The sequence below is a fragment of the Astyanax mexicanus genome, chromosome 2 (genome assembly GCF_023375975.1).
Source record: "Astyanax mexicanus isolate ESR-SI-001 chromosome 2, AstMex3_surface, whole genome shotgun sequence".
In the NCBI taxonomy this organism is placed as follows: Eukaryota; Metazoa; Chordata; class Actinopteri; order Characiformes; family Acestrorhamphidae; genus Astyanax; species Astyanax mexicanus.
The window spans coordinates 36992780-37015269 of record NC_064409.1 but is presented as its reverse complement, the minus strand read 5'-3'; the positions used below and the strand labels follow the sequence as shown (position 1 = coordinate 37015269).

The window sequence follows — 22490 nt, the reverse complement described above, 5'->3', positions numbered from 1 at the left end:
TATTGATTGAGGAAAATGATCCAATGTTACATATTTGTGAACAGCAAAAGTATCTGAACCATGGCATTCATTATCTAGTGTGAAACATCTTTGCAGCAACAACTGCAACTAAACGATTCCAGCAACTGTTGATCAGTCCTTCTTGAGCCATTCTTTGGTAGAACAACTTGTGTGTTTATGGTCGTTGGGTCGTTGTCTTGCTGCATGACCCACCTTCCCTTGAGATTCAGTTATTGAACAGATGTCCTGACAATTTTCTCTTAGAATTCTTTGATATATTTAGAATTCATTGTTCCATCAGTCCCAAAACAGGCCATAATTCTAGAGGTTCACACACTTTTGCCACTTACAAATAGAAATTGGAAATTTAGGATTATCTTCCTCAATAAATAAGTATAATATTTTTTGGGTCAGTGTAACGTTTATTTAACAGTTCAATTTTCTGAGAATTTCAGGCTAAATCTGAACATAGACAATTGGGTAAACTTCATTATTTCATTTTTTTGTCATTTACTTTGGTGAAGAAGAATTTGATCAGTTTGCCCAGTCTTTAGTTTTTCATTTATGCCTTGGACTAACAGAATTACAGAAAAAAAAATACTCTTTTTTACAAAAATTACAATTTTAGGGGGGATTTTTTCATTTTTGCATCTTGCAACAAAAATCATTTTTTCCTAAAATTCTAATTGTGAAGTGCAGAAATAAAGAAAAGAGAAAATTGGAAAAAATGATAAAAAAAACATAATTTCTTCTATAGTACACCAAATGGTTAGAGTTAGAATAATATATATATATATATTTTTTTACTTTCAAATTTAGCCTTAATTGGTCAGATAATTGAATTGATGCATATTATGGTAAACTGACCCTTTTGTCTCAGGTGTTTAACTGGGTTCTCTTCATCTACTTTTAGGACTTCTTGGACACTAGTGTACTGCATAGTACTGTATGTCAATAACAGCAGACAATGATCATCAGTGCACTCTTGAGAACAGCGTGTACAGTGTAGTAGCAGCAGTAGTAGTACAGTATGTGTAGTACAGATATTTTCTTCCTTTTTTCCTCCTCAGCTCCTCATATTACACACATTGATCAATCAGCTGTGCGGGTATTGATTTCGTGAGCTGCCCTATTTCAAGGCACCACTTTTTCTTTATGTCAACTGTAAAGGAAAGGCATGCATTGGCTGTGGCCTACGGCTCGACAGCATCGCAATTGTGCTCTGCCGGGAGATCCACAGAATGTAAAATCAATGCTCTCATCACTGCGGACATGACATTCTTCAGGAATTATGTGCCGAGTTACTCACAGGGGGTGTAATGAGGTGTGTGGATGTGTGTGTGTGTATGTGTGTGTGTGAGGCAGTTCCTATGCCCTCTCCATGCGAAAATGCTCCAGTACAGTTCTAAGAACCACTCATAAATCCATTCATTGCCACCATAATTCATATTTCAGGTCTCCCAGAGTATAATCAGGTCCCCACTCTCGCACTCAGTGGAGATGCTGGTCCAGTACAAATCCCAGCAGCAGCCGTTCACAATCACTGCCCTTAACTCACCATCACTGCACCCAGCCAGTGTTCAAACGTGGCTTTGAGCACCATCGTGACTAAACCACATTCATCTCCACATTCCATTTATAACCAGCACCTCCCGACCAGCGGACGACTGGAGAGGAACCAGAGTCAGCCGGTTACCTAGCAACTACAGAGGCAGCGCCGGGGCTATGCGTAAAAATCCGCAGGCCTCCCAGGCAAAGTAAAGCAATGTATACTGTACAACAGAGCGGCGACGGCACGAGGGCTGACTACTAGCGCAGAGACGACGGACCAATCAGACGAGGTGATTCATTTAATCAGCGGCCAATAGCAGCAATAGAGCGGACGGGTTGGAAGCGAACCGTCTGCAGTATGTGGGAGAGATCAGAGACAGAGAGAGGGAAGCAGGCAGAGAGAACAAGACACACATAAAACTCAGCAGAGAAGCCAGCAATCTGCTCAGTGTTCTTACACACACACACACTCATCCTCACACCTCCCCACCGGCTCATACACACACACTAAAGCTAAAGCGGGAATATTACCGGGGTAGGCGTTGCACAAAATCTGTCGCTTCTTCTCAGTAAAGCTGGATAAGTGCAGAGCGCTCAGACATGCAGGCTTTTCCTGTGTTTTCAAATACTTTCCAACAGGGATTACACACTAAAACACATCACACACACACACACACATATCCTACACACCAAACCTCTCACACTCCAGCACCCTGCCAAAAAAAACCCAGCATCAGGAAACACACCAGCAGAATCATGTATTTAACAGATCATGAAACAAGTCGTTTCAATGTAAGAAGTTTCGATGTTCAGAAAGCCCAACTCTACCTTTATTATGGCTTCTGTTCTTCTTAGGAGGTTCTTGTTAAATTTGTTCAGAGAAACCCCCAGATTAGAGTTTAGAGTTACAATTTGAAAGGCATTCGGTTTCTTACTAGCCAAACAAAGCCAAACACATTCAATGATATTGAGGTCTGGGCTCTGGTTTGGTCAAGAAGCTTCAGCAGTTTAATTTGATCAACTCAACAGTGGCAGGATGGACAAAAACACCTGTAAATATAGCTCTGGAACAAAAGTACCGAAGACCACTTAAAATACATGAGTTTTGTATATATAATATATTAGAATTTTTCCAAAAATTCCAAAACCTCTGGAATATAATTAAGAGGAAAATGGATGATCACAAGCTATCAAACCAAGCTGAACTGCTTGAATTTTTGCACCAGGAGTGGCATAAAGTTATCCAAAAGCAGTGTGTAAGACTGGTGGAAGAGAACATGCAAAGATGCATGAAAAATGTGATTAAAAACCAGGGTTATTCCACCTAATATTGATTTCTGAACTCTTAAAACTTTATGGATATGAACTTGTTTTCTTTGCATTATTTGAGGTCTAAAAGCTCTGCATCTCTTTTGTTATTTCAGTAATTTTCTGCAAATAAATGCTCTAAATTACAACATTTTATTTGGAATTTGGGAGAAATGTTGTTCGTAGTTTATAGAATAAAACAACAATGTTCTCCTGTAGGTGTGACGATCACGAAATGAGGTGTGTTCAGGTAAATGTCTGGCGTATTGCTATCTTAGCAACAGAAAACACAAGTGTGCAACTGACTCAAATAAACCTAGACAGACATCAACAATCAGATGTTTATTGCTCAATGTGTGAACATCCCCTCATGTTACATATCGACAAGTGACATGCAGCACTGCACAAACCCAACTTTTATCAGTTTACTCTGCTGAGAAGTGTAGAAATGCTGCACTGTTAAAATACCAATCCACCAAAGTTAGAGTGCACCTGTGGCTCTTAAAGGGAATGGCAAGTGACAGACTGACCGGTTTATTTCATGTTACACCCAAAACACACCCATGATTATTTAAGAACATTAGTACATGAATTACTACTTTGAGCTGAGCAAGGTGTACTTTTCCCATCGTTATGATAGCAAAGACACACATTCGACATTCCCTAAACCAAAAATAATGCCCAGTGCCTCATAGTGCATCATACACTACCATGTACAGAATAGCAATATGTAAAATGATCATGAAGTGTTACCTCCGTGGATGACTTGGGAATGCACACACCTGCATAAGTTGTGAGGTGTTATCTTGTGAGTGAGGCTGAATACTTGTCATTGTGCTCATGCCAAGAATTATTGTGGGTGGCAAATGGATAGAACATTCCATTTCTGAAGTTATGCTACCATTCAACATTCTTTAATCCAAAGTGTCACATTTCTATCAGGAATATACCATAGATGGTATTATCACCCAGTGCAATGGGTGGTAATGATTATGGCGAGAATGGGTAGAATTGACTGCGCAAACAGACAAATGATTCTGGCAGAATTCAAATTCACAGTCAGTGCAAAAGTTTATTAACATGTATTCCAATATTATTTGCAGAGTATTTCTTTTGAGGCCAAATCAAAAAGAAAGGAAAGAGTTGAATGAGAGGAAAAAATAGAAAAGCAAAATTTCTGTTAAGGAACTGTGTACTGTAAAGTTGCATCACCACATGAGTTTCCAACACTTGTTACATCTGACAGAGTGTGTGTGTGTGTGGATGCTCTGCTCTGGCCTGTAGTACAGCTGTGTACACTGCTGAGAACACGCCATAAGGAAACACAGCATGCGGTTTAGCAGAGTTACACTCATTCTACCCAGTGTCATTCTGCCTCCTGTCCAGACCACACCAGCAGGGTCACACTGGCCTGCACGGCTCCTCCCATCAAATCAATCATATTTCACACTGTTACATTAGACTGACTGACACAAAGACTCCGGCAGCTAAACAGACCTCTGATCTTATCTATGGAGGATTTCAATGACCAGCATTTGGAAAAGCTCTTTTTGAGCTTAGGTGTTTTTTTTTTTTGGTGCTACTAACGGTTCTTTAAATTATGATTTATAAAAAAATAATCCATACTTATTGTTTTAAAGGTGTGTGAAGAATTTGAAGAACCTTTAAATGTATAAAGTTTAATGTACATGTACAAGTGGAAGTAAGACTGCGCCATATTAGAAGAAATAGACATTACAATAGTTTATTTGTCTGTGATATTCAATGTGTTGCGATTTTACAAAATACAGATTTTTTCAACAGAAGTCAACTATCCAACATGCCACAGAACTAATAATGCACTCTATACATTTAAAATTAGAATTAATACAATTAATTATAGTGTATTAGAAAGGCACACCCAATTAATTTGAAACCAGTAAAGCATATTATGGTTTTAACACAAGTTTTCTAAGATTTGTTCAAGACGCAGTTTAATCTGATATATAAGCCAGATAAAATACTGCTATAAACAAGCGCTGTCTTTGCGGCTTCATGCTGTTTACATTGAGAACTTTATGTGCTGCGTTCACTGCTTACATCTGTGCTGCACGTTCCAATTGAAAACACTGTGTTTGAAAGTGCAGCTCCACATTTTCAGCATTCTGTGTTAAAGCAGCTTCAAACTCTAAAACACAGAATCTTCCCGCTGCATTTACTTTCTTGCTCATGCCCCAGAAAGCACTGACCAATCAGAGAACACAATATGCTTGAATGGTTTATTGGTGCGTATTTTGGTGCGTTTACTTTTATGCCTGTGCAAAATCAAACCAACCTGAGGGAGAAAACACTCCAAGTGAACAAACTCATAAACTGATCCGGACCATAGAAACCAACTACAGGTGTGAAAATGCACTTTTATACTCAGCTAATTAAGTTCTAATTCAGAAATCTTTACAACCACGCTGAGATCTTATAAAAAAGTAACAAAATTTTTTATTCCAGCACCTCATGTTGGCTTTATCTCCACCAATAAAAATATATACCGTAATATAACTGCATTTTACATTACTTACATCCATTCTTTACTTACATTTAAGTATCAACTATAAAGACTTGCATCTTAATATTATATAAATATAAACATACTGTAAGTTTTTAAATATAAACTTACATGACATTGGACATCATGCATTGTGAGCATTGCTGAGCAGCATCACAGCGTGCTCAGAGGAAAGCGCAGCGACTCAGTTCCGATACATCAGCTCACAGACGCCTTGTACTGAGCGACATCACCCTTTGGAGTGATGAGGGGAGAGAGCGTCATCTACCCACCCAGAGAGAGCAAGGCCAATTGTGCTCTCTCAGGCCTCCGGCAGATGATGGCAAGCTACATGAACAGGATTCGAACCGGCAATCTCCTGATCATGGTGGCAGCGCTTTAGACCACTGGACCCCTCGGAGCCGGTAAGCTTGAGGTTCTTTAAGATTTTAAAATGCTCTTCACAGTCCCAAATCTTTATTACAAAAAAAAAAAAAAAAAAAAAAAAAAATATATATATATATATATATATATATATATATATATATATATATATATATATATATATATATATTGTGGCATCCTTCAAATAGCCATTTGAAACAGCAATATGTTTAAGAAGTGTACAACCAATTGTACCAAATGTATAAAACAGCAGTCATAGCAGTTCTTTTTTTTTTCTACACTTGTTATAACTTACATATTTTGACACCAAAAAAAAAAAGGGGCAACACAAGCATAGGTTTGTAACAAATATGATTACAGAAATTGTTTTGTATAATGGAAATTGGAGTGAGATGAATCCTGACAGAGGTGAAGTAATGTTTGCACCTTTGCTTTGTTTGTTTGGATTAAGGCGTCAGACGCAATCGGATAAAGCGTAAATCCCGAGACTCCCCACGCTGTCATTAGATCGCCTTACAAAATTCATTAAACCAAGAAGCTACAGCTATCTTTACCATACCTGCTGAAATGCTGAAACATACAATGAGAACTAAACAAGAACAAATTCTGAGGGAGGTCTCAAAGGACCCACACCACACATGCCGCACGATCTGATTTCCTCGGGTTGCTGTTGTTCCTGAAACAACGTGAATAAAGTGGATCCAGGACCGACAACACTCACATCCAATCAGATTTAGCGTCTCTCACTGACGTCATTACAAGCGCGACTGTCCAAAAAGACCGCGGGGAGATTCAAACACCAGTAACTGCTGTGCCCCCTTGTGCGTTCAAGCTGTGCGGTGTGGAGGAAGGTAAGAAAGCTCCTTTATCTCCTATAATCAGTGTAAATACTGTTTTAATTGAACTAAAGTCTGGCTCTTAGGCTCTACACTTTTGCATGGATGCATATTTGAAAGTTTCCTTTCTGGGAAAATGTTTTAAGCATTAGCTAGTTAGATTAACTAGGTTAGCTTACATGCTAACGTACTTAGCTAACTAGTTTACATTTTAAAGACTGGTGAATTTAATTGAGCTTAGTATCAAACACTTGCTTTAATTACATGAAGATCTACAACTCAGCTTGCTTAAGTAAGCTAGCTGGATAATAATAAGTTAGTTAATTACTTACTAAATTAGTTAGCTAGCTACTGTTAGTTAGTTAGGTTAGGTAGTTGGCTATCTACTTAGTTGATTGCTTACTGTTGTAGTTAGCTAGCTACTTAGTTAATTGGGTTAAGTAACTTATTTAGCTATATATTTATTGAATTACTTACTGTTTTAGTTAGCTAGCTACATAGTTAGTTAGGTAGTTAGCTATCTATTTATTTAATTACTTACTGTATTAGTTAGCTAGCTATTTTGTTAGTTAGGTAGTTAGCTATCTATTTAGTAACTTACTGTATTAGTTTGCTAGCTATTTTGTTAGTTAGGTAGGTTAGGTAGTTATATATGTACTTAAATAATTACTTACTTTATTAGTTAGCTAGTTAGTTACATACTTAGTTAGCTATGTTAATTAGCTGCCTACTTTGTTAATTAGATTATTAAGGTTAGTTAGTTAGCTATATACTTTTAGTATTATCTAATTTATTAGTTAGCTAGATATTTTGTTAGTTAGGTTACTTAGTTAGCTATCTGCTTATTTAGTTAGCTACATCCAATAACATACCTACTTTCTTAGTTTACTACTTACCTTGTTAGTTATTTAGTTAGTCAGCTAGCATGCTTTACAATTTTATTTGGACAACTTAGATCTATTGCCCTATTTTGAAAAGGCTTTAATGCTGTCTGACTTGCTAATGTTAGTTTGTCACTTTAGATTACATTTTCAAAGAAAAAGTTAATTATTGAAGGTTAGAATGAAAAATTAAGGGCCATCGTGCGCGTTGTTGATCCAGGGCCATCGTGCGCGTTGTTGATCCAGGGCCATCGTGCGCCTTGTTGATCCAGGGCCATCGTGCGCGTTGTTGATCCAGTTAATTGATGCCTTGATTTATATAAAAAAAAAAACTCTAGCATGTGTGTGTTTGTTTTTACTAGTACTTTTTTAAAAGCTGGAAAATTTAATTCAAATTTAAATATAAACAAAATAAAATTGTATCTGGGCCTCCCTGGAATAATGCATAGATTGGTCACAGGCTGTCCTGTAATATCTAGGACCAAGAAGTTTGTAGAAGTTCTGTAAGTTTATGAGGCTGACCTCACCATCCTTAATTTCGGTAACTTTGGGCATCCATGATCCTGTTTTTAGGTCTATGGTTGTCTTTCCAGGGAGCTCGTTTGTTAGGTTCTGACCACTGCAAATTAGGAAAATGCAACAAGACCTGCCTTGTGATTTGGAGATGTTTTGACCCAGCAGGCGGCTGTTTTAATATCTCAATTCCATTTGTCCTGCTTTTAACTCCTCAGCCTTAAGTTAACTATTCACTCACTCCCTATGTAAATATATTTACCCATTTGGCATTATGACCAGATAATAAATGTTTGTTTATTAATATCCTGAAGTTTTTCCACTGGTGAGCCAAATAACCACAAAAATCTTATCAGGATCAAGATGCCAAAGCACATACTTTTTACAGATATATAAACACAGCAAATATTGCTTTTAAATACATATGGGAGGATAATTGGAGCTTGTCTGGAAAATGGGAACCACTGGATACTTTTTGTGAGTTACATTTATAGATACTTTATTGACCCTGAAGGAAATGCATATCCTAGCTTGTAGAACAAAAAGATAAATACACTCCAACATAGTATAGTAACTCTGTCACAGATAGAACTGTAATCTACCTCTCTGCTTAGAGCTTCTTAAAAGCTTAATTTTAAGGTTTGTGTGGATGTGATTTTGATTATTTTTTATTCCAAACCACAACCCAATTATAATTGTATAGACTTTTGCCAGAAGCAGACATATATCCAATAAAATGTAATGGAATCATTGTTGTCTGGAAGAAATGTACAGCAGAGGCATTTCTTTGTCTTAAAGGTAAAACAATGTAAAGGCAAAATGTACAACACGGTCCTTCAAGTCCAATATATTAAGGTATATTACCTGTACCACAAATGTTTATACTACTTCCACTTTCTTTGAGAAAAGGAGCATATTCATCCATCTTATTATTTTATTCTGTATTCAGTGCACTATTTACTCTAGTATAAAGTCTATATGAACTGTGGTTTAAACAGCAGATTAAATGTAGGAAATGTTTTAAAACAAAAGCTTCCTTCCACATTGAATATTAAAACATTATCTATCTTTCTTTTTAGTTTTATGACATTACACAGAGAAGAATCATTTACATGAATTCTATGGGAGAGGATAGAAAGACAGTTTTGAAAAACTGGAGGTGACGAATACAATTATATGCATTATATTGCCAAAAGTATCCATTATCCTGCATTGCATTTGGTGATTAGGCTTGAATGGAGCTGCTTGGTCAGGGAAACGCATTCCATGAATTTCTCTGCTCTCTACTGTTCTTAATCTAATCTGAATAAAGCTTTGCTTTCTTCACCTGTGGTCTGTGTGAAGTGATATAATGATTCTAGTTTCTTATATCTGTTTAGTTAACAGTGTAATTGTTTAGCTTATTTGCATCAGCCAGAGGTTGCAAAGACAACTGGACAATCTTCAGTGTCAAACATCCACAACAGCAAGATGGACACTCATATGGAGTACACGTGGTACAATCAATAATTCTACTTTATTCATTTGTATTTGATGTATTTCCTGTGTTCTAACAATTGCAACTTTAACAGAATTTTGTTTTCTTGCCTGAGAGCCTTCACGTTTTAAATTTTTTTCTTTAGTCGTACGTTAACATGACTGTTCTATGTTTCTCTAATACATTGGTGCTGATTTCTTCACAACGGAATAAAATATTAAAAATTGTTTGGGGGAAACCACACAACCAAAAGTAAATACAGAAAAATCTGTCCAACAATATTAAAGACACTGTATCTGCAATTACTCACTTTATTAAGAATTTCTCATTAATCATGCTTGTTTTTTATTGATACAGTTTGCAGAAAACATTCTTGAAGGAAAAAGCTGTGTAGAACAATATGGAGTTTTAGGTATGTGTGTGAGAGTGAGTGTGATACAGATTAAAATCTAGACATATTCTATATTTTTGTACAGATCGCACTCAGAAGAGCTCCAGTTCCTGGGACCCATTGACTGCAAAAGATAAGGTAGAACATTATCAGTACGTCTACCTTTTTTAATTACATGTGTTTGTGCAACAAATTTAGTTATTACTTGTTTAGTAAAACAATTTCTTGTTTAGGTGCAGTGCCAGAAGTGTAAGGCTTGCTACTACACAGATGTTCGAATACGGCATGTGGCATCTGTGCTGTATGTGAAAGTAGGTAATATGTAGTGAGTACATTACCTGTCAAAGGTAGCTTAACAAGTACATTGGTAGGCCATTTAGCTACAGAGTATTTTTGTGATAATGATATTCTTGGTGACAATAACCAAAATGTTTAATTTAATTTAAATAATAACTTCTTTAAAAAAAATGTTTTTTTTATAGTATAAGACACAGACACAGTTCTGGAAAAAAAAATCAAGATTGATCACAAGCAATCAAACCAAACTGAACTGCTTGAATTTTTGCACCAGGAGTGGCCTAAAGTTATCCAAAAGCAGTGTGTAAGACCGGTGGAGGAGAGCATGATGCCAAGATGCATGAAAACTGATTAAAAACCAGGGTTATTCCACCAAATAGATTTTTTTTAGGTCTATAAGCTCTGCATCTTTTTATTTCAGCCATTTCTTTTCTGCAGATAAATGCTCTAAATGACTTTTTTTTTGTAATTTGGGAGAAATATTGCCGTAGTTTCTAGAATAAAACATATCTATAAAAAGCAAAATCAGAGAAACGGATTCAGAAACTGAAGTGGTGTATTAATCATTTCCAGAGCTCGCTCTGTGTGTGTGTCTCTTTCTCTCTACATAATTTGGAATATTAGACCATGTTAGCCCTTATAAATCAGACCATCCCTGTATTAATGGGTAAGAGTGAGATGTTAGCCTAGTGCTTTGTTTTTTTAGTTGCAGTATTATTTTACCAATGTCTAACTTTTTTCCCCATGGTCATTTAAATGTGTGTAATAAAAAAAAGATGTCTTATTCCAGTTTGTTCTTTTAATAAAACGTTGCTTAAAGAATTTGTATTTATTGATTTTATTTATGCATGTTCAGATCAGAGAACATTCATGCACTGGCATTAGTTAAATACAGTATAATACACAAAACTAGTTAAAAGTACAAAAACATGAATATGAAGATTAAAAATAATTTAACAGGAAGCATCTTATTTGTAACATTTCCAGTCACAATAAATTTTAATTATTAAACATCAAACCCTTTAGGACATTGTACATTTAAAATAAAAAATCATGACATTTAATCTTAGCTATACTTAAAAATTAAGAGTTTACAGTAGATTCAAGTGATGCCATAGAAGAACTATTTGCTTTCTTTAAGAACAATATTTGTTATTTACACACTCAGCTCTTACATGTGCATGGTGTAGAAATGAAAGCTGCTATAAAGTTTTAAAAAAAAAATGCACATGTAGAGAGAAATCTTTTTAAAACTGCATTTTTCATATTGTCATAAGAGATTAAGATATTAAAGGATAGTCACATACTCCAATGGAACAACATTAATGTTTTCTTTTCTTCTTTTCTGTGGAAAATCAAGAAGTTCTTCTGTTTCTGACTTTTCTTTATCTGTGGATACATTTTCCAATATTTTCAAGTAAAGTGTTTGTTTACAGAGCTAGGGAACTAGTTTTATATTTACATTTGACACTGTGGTTAAAATCTTTGACTTTCATCTGTGTTGTTAGCTTTAGCTGAATAATCCCACACTTGTTTCCAGTTCTGCTTTTAAAATGCAGTCATGTGTGTTTAAAATCATTTCAGCTATGAAAAGTGACTATTTCAGTAATTCAGTTAAAATGTGAAACTCTATTATATAGATGTATTACACACAGTAATCTATTTTAGGCGTTTATTTTTTTTATTGTTGATTATGGCTTACAGCCAATGAAAACCCAGAATTCTGTGTCTCAGAAAATTACATTATATAAGACCAGTTGGTAATTTTGGCAGTGTGGGCAGTGTGCCAAGTCCTGCTGGAAAATGAAATCCACATCTCCATGAAAGCAGTCAGCAGATTGAAGCATGAAGTGCTGTAAGATTTTGTGGGAAAACAAAACTGCACTGACTTTAGACTTGATAATAAAACACAGTGGATCAACACCAGCAGATGACATGTCTCTCCAAACCATCACTGATCATCAGTAAATAAACGCTTAAAATAGATCAGTCTATGTGTAACACATCTACATAATGAGTTTCACATTTTTAACTGAATTATTGAAATAAATTAACTTTTTTTCCCAAAGATATTCTAATTTTTTTAGATGGCCCTGTACACAGTGTGTAACAGAGAGGGGACCTGATATTGACAAATTCCCCGATCTCTCTTTACAATTATTTTGTCTCTCCAACCACTTTCCATCATCTGGGAAACTGAATGTAAAAGATTCTGAGAACCAAACCTATTGGATTCTTGACACGATCAGTATCCTGCAGGGCTTTTATCACAGTGAAGTAATCATCAGCTTTACTAAGGACAACGTTAAGTAGGTCATCCAGTCACCTATTCCTAGAACCAGCCAAAAACCTGAAAGGTAAGGAAGAATAATATTTAATTATGGTTCATCACTGCAAATGTGTAAATGCACAATTAGTAGCCTATAAGCTTTTTAAATGTCTAAAATGACAAGATTGTGACTAAATATAACTGGTCATAATTAACTGATTAATTATTGCCAGCCTTGTCAAGGTTGCATTAAAACCGGGCAGGGTTTGGAGCTTATTGCGTGCAAAGGATTACCAACACAGTGAATTCCAGTCATGAAGGAAGTAAATGTTATATAAACCATATAAAATCAAAGTTATAAAGCAATGTAAAAGTCTTTATTTATTTCTTATTTTTAACAAAAACCTAAAGAAGTACAATTTTATAAATATACAGCTATAAGACTTAGTCCAACTGTACACTGTACAAATTAGAAAATAAAGTTAATATAAAAATCGATATATAAATATACAATATCATGGAGAAATAAATAGATATATGTTTACAAATCAATTTACATTTGTTTACCTCATCGCCAATTTCTTATTTAATTGCAATAATTTTAAACATTTATTTTTAATCTGCTACTACTGACATTACTGCCACAAATTACTTTAAAAAGAACTGCAAAACTACTAATAAAATTTGCCCAGATCAGCAATAATAATACATATCAAATCAGTTTAAAAAAAAGAAAGAAAAAAAGATACAATATTTACTCGCTGTACTGTAAGCTTTCACCAGATTCAGTCACCAATTTACCATTTTTCCATGCTGAAACTGCAGACATGGTGTGTTAAACACTAAGTCTGTATGTGCAGCTTAATGAAATACTGGATTTTAGTCTAAATGTTGAATAATGTGTTCCTGGTAAGTTTATCTTCCTTCCGAATATTATTGCTATCACACACTTCCTTCTGGGTGCAATTCAGAAAAAAATGGCTATACTATTACTATACTATTAGTTTAAAATGAAACTAAAACATAAAGCCAGAAGTGTGACCTTACAATACAGAGCAGACAAAAATCAGCATATTAAAATGTTAGTTTAAAAAAAAAAATAAACGCGCACGATGGCCCTGGATCAACAATGCGCACGATGGCCCTGGATCAACAACGCGCACGATGGCCCTGGATCAACAACGCGCACGATGGCCCTGGATCAACAACGCGCACGATGGCCCTGGATCAACAACGCGCACGATGGCCCTGGATCAACAACGCGCACAAAATAGGGCAATAGATCTAAGTTGTCCAAATAAAATTGTAAAGCATGCTAGCTGGCTATTTAAATAACTAACAAGGTAAGTAGTAAACTAAGAAAGTAGGTATGTTATTGGATGTAGCTAACTAAATAAGCAGATAGCTAACTAAGTAACCTAACTAACAAAATATCTAGCTAACTAATAAATTAGATAATACTAAAAGTATATAGCTAACTAACTAACCTTAATAATCTAATTAACAAAGTAGCTAGTTAACTAAGTAAGTAGGCAGCTAATTAACATAGCTAACTAAGTAAGTAACTAACTAACAAATAAAGTAAGTAATTATTTAAGTACATATCTAACTACCTAACCTACCTACCTAACTAACAAAATAGCTATAGCTAGCAAACTAATACAGTAAGTAATTAAATAAATAGATAGCTAACTACCTAACTAACTAACAATGTAGCTAGCTAACTAAAACAGTAAGTAATTAACTAAATAGATAGCTAACTAACTTCCTAACTAACAAAATAGCTAGCTAACTAATACATTAAGTAATTAAATAAATAGATAGCTAACTATGTTACTTAACCTAACAAAGTAGCTAGCTAACTATCTAACTAACAAAGTAGCTAGCTAACTAATTTAGTAAGTAATTAACCAAATAGATAGCTAACTACTTAACCTTACTAACTAGCTAGCTAACTAACTAATACAGTAAGTAACTAAGTAGATAGCTATCTACCTAACCTAACTAACTAAAAGTAGCTAGCCAACTAAAACAGTAAGACATTAACTATGTAGATAGCTAACTATCTAACTAACAAAGTAGCTAGCTAACTAATTTAGTAAGTAATTAACCAAATAGATAGCTAACTACTTAACCTTACTAACTAGTTAGCTAACTAACTAATACAGTAAGTAACTAAGTAGATAGCTAACTACCTAAAAGTAGCTAGCCAACTAAAACAGTAAGACATTAACTATGTAGATAGCTAACTACCTAACCTAACTAACTAACTAACTAAAAGTAGCTAGCTAACTAATTTAGTAAGTAATTAACTAAGTAGATAGCTAACTACTTAACCTTACTAACTAGATAGCTAGCTAACTAATACTGTAAGTAATTAAGTAGATAGCTAACTACTTAACCTTACTAACTAGATAACTAGCTAACTAACTAACTAATACAGTAAGTAATTAACTAACTAACTTATTATTATCCAGCTAGCTTACTTAAGCAAGCTGAGTTGTAGATCTTCATGTAATTAAAGCAAGTGTTTGATACTAAGCTCAATTAAATTCACCAGTCTTTAAAATGTAAACTAGTTAGCTAAGTACGTTAGCATGTAAGCTAACCTAGTTAATCTAACTAGCTACTGCTTAAAACATTTTCCCAGAAAGGAAACTTTCAAATATGCATCCATGCAAAAGTGTAGAGCCTAAGAGCCAGACTTTAGTTCAATTAAAACAGTATTTACACTGATTATAGGAGATAAAGGAGCTTTCTTACCTTCCTCCACACCGCACAGCTTGAACGCACAAGGGGGCACAGCAGTTACTGGTGTTTGAATCTCCCCGCGGTCTTTTTGGACAGTCGCGCTTGTAATGACGTCAGTGAGAGACGCTAAATCTGATTGGATGTGAGTGTTGTCGGTCCTGGATCCACTTTATTCACGTTGTTTCAGGAACAACAGCAACCCGAGGAAATCAGATCGTGCACACATGCCTGGCTGTTAGCTGTATTAGATATTAGAGCTTTCAGAAAAGAGGCCAAGTGAACTGATTAGTTTTACCAAGTGTTTAGAATGTAGGCCAACCTAAAACTGAGGCCAGTGGAGCAGGAGTTCACCACAGCAAAGTTCTCAAGCCACAGTTACTGTTTGACCTGCAGCTTGACTTGTTGAAAATGGGCTTCTGTATGACTTGACTGGACATGAAGCTGAGGGTGCTGTCACAAACCTAGGTCTGTTAAAGTGAACCTGAAAGTGAACCAGCCTTCTGTTTACAACTTAACGTCTTTAAAACTCAGAACTCACTTGGGTAACACTGAATCATTCATGCAGTGTTCAGTATCTAACAGATCTGATTTGCTAAGCCATGTTAAAAACCCTATAAATACTCTCTAAAAGCTGTTTTTGTATTTTAATACATTTAATTTTATTATACTATAGATTTTAGTGTTTGTCACCACTTTAGAAAAGCAGTGACCACAATTTAATCACTGTGGTAGAAAGTCTAATGTTGCATAGCATCAATCTTTAATCAAAATAAAAATCACTGTATATCCTAGCTCTCTAAGTGATCACACACATCTGAAAACTGGAAGATCTTGGCTATTTGTAGATTCTTGACCCTTGAGGCTACTTAGCCATTTCCAATGTGCCAAACTAATCAGATCACAATATAAACCACAATGAAAATCATTCACAGACCACCTTCAGAGGATTTCTCTATTTTTGCACCAGGAGTGGCATAAAGTATCCAAAAGTAGTGTGTAGGACTGGTGGAGAAGATCATGCCTAAATGCATGAAAACTGTGATTAAAACCAGGGCTATTCCACCAAATATTGAACTCTTAAAACTTTATGAATATGAACTTGTTTCTCAATTTCTGCAAACAAATGCTTTAAATAACAATATTTTATTTGAAATTTGAGAGAAGTTTATCTAATCTAATAAAACAATGATGTTCATTTTACTCAATTTACTCAACTTAATTTTGCTGTATACATACCTTTTTACCACAACACAATTAATTTGGTACCACATTTCTCCAAAAGTTTTCTTGCTAACTTAACAAAAGTCTGAGCAACAATAAGTTTCAAGACTTTTTGCTCAATAAACTTGATAAAGAAATAGTAATAAAAACTGCCGAATGGTTTATAAATGCTATACTCATTTTCACTACACCCAGTGCAGTAGTTTTATTTAATTTGCAAACAGAAAAATGCAATTTCTCTGGCCAAAATATCCTGAATCAAGTTAAATAAATACAGAAATAAGTAACATAATGGCATATTTGAATTTTTTACTTAATACAATAAGTAGATTTACACCGGATCCAGGCCTCCACTAGCAGACTCTGCAATGGCTTCTTCCACCAGGTAATCAGACCCCTCAACACACAGAAACAGAGCTAAACCCCCCTTCACTAGACACCCACCCACACACACACACACACACACACACAGGGGACTGAAATCTAACCCCATCACTCTTCACCCCCTAACCCCCCCCCCCCACTAGTTTCCAATGAACGTAATGTTGTTGCACTGTATGTTTGTACAGTAAAAGCCTCTTGAATTGATGACTTCACTTGCAAGACCTCATATTTTGCTGTGTGACTATTAGGTATCCATGTACTATATGTGTCAAATTTTTAGATACACTCAAATTAGATTTAGTGTTTAAATTATTTTAAGCTCGTGTTTTTGTAGTGAAATGAGAGACACTGGAGGCTTTTGACTAATGCAGACTTTCTTTATATTTTAAGATCCATATTTACAAATATTCCTCAGAAATAATCTATTTTATCTATTCGAGCGCATCCTTGGCTCTAAATGTCAAATCAGCCTACACAACATACAGCCAGCCTTCAACCAACCAATAAACAGGCAGCTGCCAAGTGTTTTGATGAGTTGCAGCAAATACTTAATTAAGCAGCATGGCTAGCAAGCACGTAATTCTCAATATAATCAACCTGCAGTCAATTTACAATATGTTCCACCAATACTGATCACCAACAATAAACCGGCCAATTGAACTGTCCATTGAACTGTTTATTGGAGTACAATGGCGTACAGAAGAAGCCCATTATTACCAATCAATAAACTGATTCAAACTCCAAATTCCCATTAGATTAGGGTGACTGCACAGCTTGCAGCTTTATGTCCGGTATCTGGAAGTCTGGTACAAACGATTGTTCTGTATCGCTGGTGTTGATTTGTGATTGGTGGACCAGGCTACCGTGAAAGAAAGGCTACAGTAGCTACTTTTCCATTAACCTCTTGAACCTGGGACAGTTCTTCAGTTACTATTGTGAATGATCTGGTTATTGATTGATTTAACATGCTTGGGCAGAGTTGCACAGGGTTCCATTGCAGGGCCTACGAAGTTATGTAGTTATGAGAATAAAAAACTGAATGAATTGTGGATTTGTTGTACATAAAACATGGTTTAAGCTTATAAAGTATTCTTCAATGTTTGTTTAGTGAAAACAGTGCTTCTATTTAGAACCATGGCAGCACAAAGAACTACATAGTTGGTTCTTCTCTGGATTAAAAGTGCTTTAAATACACAAGAAAAGTATTTGCTGACTGTGGCAGTTTTAGCAGTAGTATTTGAAGTATTTAATATTTCTTATTTCCAGACTGTTTCTCTTTTAGATATTTTGGAATCATTTAACTTGGACGCTGCTCTACAGATGCCTCATAGATGCTCACCTAACATTCAACTAACATTAAACTAACATTAAAATGAATATCTGTTAAACTCTTATCTGAATTATTTAAATGATTCTTAATGCTTATGTTAACATTACGTCTAACTTTAAATTAGCATTAAAACCTAGCCCTAACATTAACTTTTACAAATTAAGGTTAGGATATACAGTATGTTTAGTATGTAGTAGTGTCACATATAAAAGAGAATCATATACATTCAACTACAAATTCAGTTTATTTGATGGCCATTTAGTTGAATGTTAGTTAAATGTTAATTAAGCATCTACATGAAATCAACAATGGACCGACCATCCACTCTGAAAAGGTATTATTCAAAATTGAAAAGATCTTGGCAGCCTTTTTGGTAACACTTTTTTTTTGGATGGTCCATTTTATAGCTTAATTGATGCTCAACTGACATTCAACTAACCTTTAACAGAATGTCTGTTAAATACAATTGAACTGAAAGGTGAAAGTAAATGATTCTCTATTGAATGTAACCCAACTACATTCAACTCTGACCCAAACTCTAATCTTAACCTTTTAGGATTGGGTTTAGGGTTAGATTTAAAGTTTAGGTTTAGGTTAGGGTTAGGTTTAGGATTAGATTTTAGGGTTGATTAATAATTTAAATTAGGGTTCTATTAGGTTCTATCTTGAATCTATTACATTCAACATAGGGTTAAGTTGCATTTATTAGAGATGCATTTAAATGTTAGTTGAATGTCAGTTGAGCGTCAACAAGGCCATGAAATGGACCATCCAAGTTTGTACTTCTATTAAAAAAACTATTCTATTAGAAAAACATTCCTAATGGAATTTACTTCATGTCACACCTTGAACACAAAACTTTTGATGGCACCACGGCGTTCCTGGGACTGAGTGGTGGGATTTGGAGTCCTGTACTGCAGAGAGCTTATCTCAGCTGAATGTGAGCAGCATAGTGATGAGATTACTACAGTAGCGCTACAGCAACTCCAGCATCATAAAGGAGCAGAACAGGGCAGCGCACTTCTATTAAAGTGTAGCCTCCGCTCCGGTGCTCGGCTCCGGTCTTCTGCATGAATGCAGTCTAATGGGAACGGCTTACTGCTCGTCACGCTGAACTCTGACACCTGCAGATCACGAGGGCTGAGGGAACTCAGCAGCACAGGGGTACATGAGGACAGTCTCGCTCACACACACACAATCGTACACACTCGTACACACTCGTACACACTTATTACACCATGTACACAGGTGCTCTGAGAGACAGACAGAGACAGAGAGGGAGCAGAGAGAGACTGGTACAGTCCAGATTAGATCTGAACAGAAAATAAAAGCAGCTACTGCAGCAATTTCAGAACAAAAGGCTTTACCGAGCACTGATCTGAAACACTCGGCCGTAGTGAACTCTCCTTTATTCTCTCTTCTTCTTTCTTCTGCCTGTCACTTCACTGTTTTATCTACTCCTGTGTGTGTGTGTGTGTGTGTGTGTGTGTCTAAGCACTCACCTGAGTTCTCTGCTCTTGTAGATGTGCTGGAACTGATAGAGAGTAATATCCTGGGTTCTTCAAGAAGATGCTTCACTACACCACCAAGTAGCTCTTTACACAGGGCATTACACCAGTCTTCTCTCTTTCTCTCTCTATCTCTCTTTCTCTCTCTCTCTCTCTTTCAGTCTCTGTCTCCCGCTCACTCTGTTCTTCTTTTAGAGAGATGGCTGTAATGTTTCCGCTCAACACATTGCAAAAAAAAAAAAAGGCCCTCTCTCTCTCTTTTTCTCTCTCACTCTTTCACACTCGTTCGCTCTCTCCTCTCCTCTCCTCTCCAGTCTTCTCACGCTATACGTTCTCCAGCACCTGCCTTTTCCTCTTCCTTCAGCTCCAGCCCTCAGCGTTCTTCTCTTCTTCTTTCCTTCTCTTCTTCTCGTCTCAACACCTCTCTCCCTTCTCTCGTTCCCTCTCCCTCCCTCTATCTTTCTACAGTCTTTCTCTCTTTCTACCTCTGTTCTATCCCATTTGTTCGCTCCCTCGCTCTCGGTTCGGCGCTCCTCGTCCTCCCTCTGCCTGGTTACTATGGATACTCTGCTCCCATCCAGAGAGGAGCTGATCCGCTTCTGCAGCCATGCGCCTTAATGCTGTAAAACCTCCCTCTCTCTCTCTCTCTCTCTTCCTCCACTGTGTGACTCTCTGTCAGAGCTGCTGTTTAACCCTTGCAGTGCTGAAGCTCCAGCGTAGCCCGATGCAGCGTGAGATCAGAGTGCAGAGGGAGCTCCAGCTCCTGTTCAGGACCTGCTCATCAATCAGGCTGGAGCTGTAAAGCTGGGTGTGTGCAGTGGCGATAAAGCAACGAGCAGTAAGAGATTAATAGCTACATCTCCTCACTCCCTCCTTCCCCTTGTATTTTCTTTCTCTTACTCTCTCTCTCTCTCTTTCTCTGTTCTGTTTCTCTACCTTCTCCTCTCCTTTTTCTCTCTTCAAGCCAGTGAGATTTGTCTGTACCCAGAGCTGCAACAGCAGATGAGCAGACGAGCTCTAAACCACAGAGGGAAAAAAGCCACAGACGACATGAACAGGCGTGATCCTGCACGAACCGAATTGTTTGCATGCTTTGTTTGCCGTGGATGTGTGTGTGTGTGTGTGTGTGTGTGTGTGTGTGTGTGTGTGTTTGTGTGTGTTACAGAAAAAGACAGAGAAAAGGAGAGCGGTCCAAACTGAGAAAGAAAAAAGAGAAAGTAGAGAAAGTGTGCGAGACAAAACAAGAAAAAGCACAGAAAAAAGAGGGAATGCAGAAAAAGCAGAAAAGAGAAAAAAAGTAGAGGCAGAGAATGAGGGAAACACAGAAAGCAAACAAAGCAAAGAAAGAAAAATGTGAATGTGAGAAAATAAGAGAGCCAGAGAGCACTAGAGAAATCCAGAGAGAAAGGTAAGAGAGTGAAAGAGTGAGAGAGAGAGAACGCAACAGAGAGCGAGAGAATGTGGGGGCAGATACAGCAAAAGAGAAAGGCAAAGGGCAAGAGAGACAGAAAAAGAGGCATGAAGAGCGATAGAGGAGAAAAATAGATTGAGCAAACGAGAAAGTGTGAGAAAGAGAAGAGAAAAAGGGAGCAGAAATAAAAAAGCAGAGTAAGAGAGAGAGATAGAGAGAGAGATTGTGTTGAGGAAGTGAGAGAGGAAAAAATAAGCAAAAAAGGGGAAAAAAAGGAAGTTAGAGAGAAAACAGAGAAACAGCAAGAGAATGAGAGACTGAGAGAATGAAGGGGCAGATACAGTAGAAGAGAGAGCAAAGGGCGAGAAAGACAGAAAAAGAAAAGGCCACAGGAAAGAGGCAGGAAGATAGAGAGAGAGTGAAAGAAAAAACAAGAGAAAGGCAATTAGAGACAGCAGAGAGAAAATGTTAGAAAAAGTGGGCAGAAATAATTAAAAATCAGAGTAAGAGAGAGAGAGAGAATGTGCTAAGAATGCAAGAGAGGAAAAAAGCTGAGAAAGATAAACGAGAGAAAGTTAGAAGGAAAGAAACAGTCAAAGAGTGAACGCAAAGAACACAAGAGAATAAGAAAGAGAAAAAGCAACTGTGAGAAAAAGACAATCTGGGAGTTTGGAAAGAGAGATAGACAAAAAGAGGGCAGAAAGAGTAAGATGAGAGCTGAGAAAGTGAGAGAAATAAGAGGAAGTTGTGTCAAACAGAGAAAGAGTGAGAGATGAGAATGCAAAGAGAACAAACAGTGACAGAAATACAATCTGAAATTTGGAGATTTGGAAAGAAAGAGAGAGAGAAAAGCAGAAACTGGAAAAGTGAGATAGAGAAAGCAAAAGAGGCAACAAGATGAAGAGAAGGGTGCAAAGTGAATGTGGGAAAATGAGAGAGGCAGAGAAAGTGATAATAGCTCTAGGGGAGCCAAAGGAAACCAGAGTGAGAAAGAGAGGGCAACAGAGAACAATAGAATGAGAGAGTGAGAGAATGAGGAGAGCAGGCACAACAGAAAAGAGAAGCAAGGAACAAGCAAGATGGAAAAGTGAGAGAAAATGTGTGAAACTGTGTCAGAAAAAGAATGAGAGACAGTGGGGAGAAAAAGTGAGAAAAAGAGAACCGAAATAAAGTTCAGCAGAGTAAAAGAGAAAGAGAGAGCTGAGAAAGCAAAAGAGGAAAAAATCTGAGAAAGTGAGAGAAAGGAGAGGAAGTTACAGAAAAAAAGTAGAAGAGTTTAAGTGAGAATGCAAAGAACACACGAGAATGAGAGAGAGAGAATAAAGATTCAGAAAGAAAAAAAATAACTGTGACAGAAAATCTGGGCAAGAGAGGGGTTTAAAAAGAGAAATAGAAAAAAAGCAGAGACTGAGAAAGTGAGAGAGAGAGAGAGAGAG

General features: G+C 36.5%; 1 protein-coding gene and 2 long non-coding RNA genes across 10 annotated transcripts in view; 1 reads left to right on the top strand and 2 right to left on the bottom strand.

Moving 5' to 3' along the window:
* anks1b (ankyrin repeat and sterile alpha motif domain containing 1B) overlaps positions 1-22490 on the bottom strand; it is a 441679-nt gene that overhangs the window by 39753 nt on the left and 379436 nt on the right. The window lies entirely within an intron of this gene.
* LOC125798970 (uncharacterized) lies at positions 7279-11002 on the top strand. Its single transcript, XR_007437759.1, has 2 exons — positions 7279-10021; positions 10117-11002. It is a non-coding gene; the product is annotated as an uncharacterized LOC125798970 (long non-coding RNA).
* Positions 10391-16363, bottom strand: LOC111194395 (uncharacterized). Its single transcript, XR_007437760.1, has 2 exons — positions 15213-16363; positions 10391-12530 (listed from the first exon to the last, which is right to left on the bottom strand). It is a non-coding gene; the product is annotated as an uncharacterized LOC111194395 (long non-coding RNA).